This window comes from Bactrocera tryoni, unplaced genomic scaffold (genome assembly GCF_016617805.1).
Source record: "Bactrocera tryoni isolate S06 unplaced genomic scaffold, CSIRO_BtryS06_freeze2 scaffold_120, whole genome shotgun sequence".
NCBI lineage: Eukaryota > Metazoa > Arthropoda > Insecta > Diptera > Tephritidae > Bactrocera > Bactrocera tryoni.
Genome location: NW_024395835.1, coordinates 1,224,492 through 1,226,093, shown reverse-complemented (window position 1 = coordinate 1,226,093; position 1,602 = coordinate 1,224,492).

Sequence of the window (1,602 nt, the reverse complement as noted above, 5' to 3'; positions counted from 1 at the left end):
GCCAGTTTGCAACAATGCCAAAAATAGCGCTATGGCGAAGACTCTCCAAGTATGCAAATTGATAATTTGGGACGAATGCACAATGGCCCACAAGAGGTCGCTGGAGGCACTAGATAGGACGTTAAAAGATTTACGTGATAACCAAAACATTTTTGGTGGAGCTATGATACTGTTGTCAGGTGATTTTCGTTAGACTCTTTCTGTAATTCCTCGATCGACTGTTGCTGACGAAATAAACGCATGTCTAAAATCATCAAATTTGTGGCGGCACGTAAAGACACTACAATTAACTATTAACATACGAGTGTTTTTGCAACAAGATCAAACTGCGACTGTGTTTTCGAAGCAGTTGCTGGATATTTGCAATGGTAAGGTCGCAGTTGACAGCGACCGGATTAATGACTTTTCCCACAGATTTCTGTTACTTCACAGAATCGAGAAAGGAGCCTATTCAGCGCGTTTTTCCGGACATTAAACAACAATATAAAAACCACGATTGGCAAAGTGAACGAGCAATATTGGCAGCAAAAAACAAAGATGTCGATGATCTCAATGCTACCATTCAGAATTTCCTTCCAGGAGAGTTGTTTACGTACAAATCAGTTGACACGGCCACAAACCAGGATGACGTAGTCAACTATCCTACAGAATTTTTAAATTCATTGGACTTGCCTGGACTACCACCATATAATTTGAAATTAAAAGTAGGGTCAGTTGTCATCATGCTGCGTAATATTAATCAACCTCGACTTTGCAATGGAACGAGATTGGTTGTGAAGAAACTCATGAATAAAATCATCGAAGCTAAAATAATCAAAGGAAAATACAAAGGAGAGGATGTCTTAATCCCACGAATACCTATGATTCCAACGGATTTGCCATTTGATTTTAAGAGGTTGCAATTTCCCGTGCGTCTGGCGTTTGCGATGACCATAAATAAATCGCAAGGCCAATCGTTGCAAGTTTGCGGAATAAACTTAGAGTTTCCCTGTTTCGCACATGGACAATTATACGTTGCGTGTTCGCATGTCGGAAAACCAACATACTTATTTATTTATGCATGTGCATTTGGGTCCTTAATGTCAACGTGCATTAGTAACTCTTTATTTCCATCAACTTGGCTCCATCTACTTGGGAACCACTTGGCTCGCCAGGACATGACAATGTGGTGGAAGTACTAGGCGACTCGGACAAATCTGATTCGATCAGAACATTATCAATGTTGAGCTGCTGGCTGTCTTCAATAACATCAATATCTACCGGAACATTCTTGATGTTGGGCTTTTGGTTGTCTACAATAACTTGAATGTAGTGTATGTCTTCGGCCGATAAATTTAATTCACAGAATGTCTCCTCAGATGATGAAGATGGCATTGTAGAAACGTGTTTTGGTTTAGATAGCAGCTTTTGCTTTAATATATTTTTTTGTACTTTTGCCATGTTCAGGCGTATTATTCGTTTTACATTCTTACCACGCTTGGTACAAAATCTGAAGGTAACAGCGATTATGTTGTAGCATTCGTCGCATCTTAATAATAATTTAATACAATCTGGACAGTTATTATTTTTTTTCTGCCGTTCCATCCACTTTTTACAAAACGG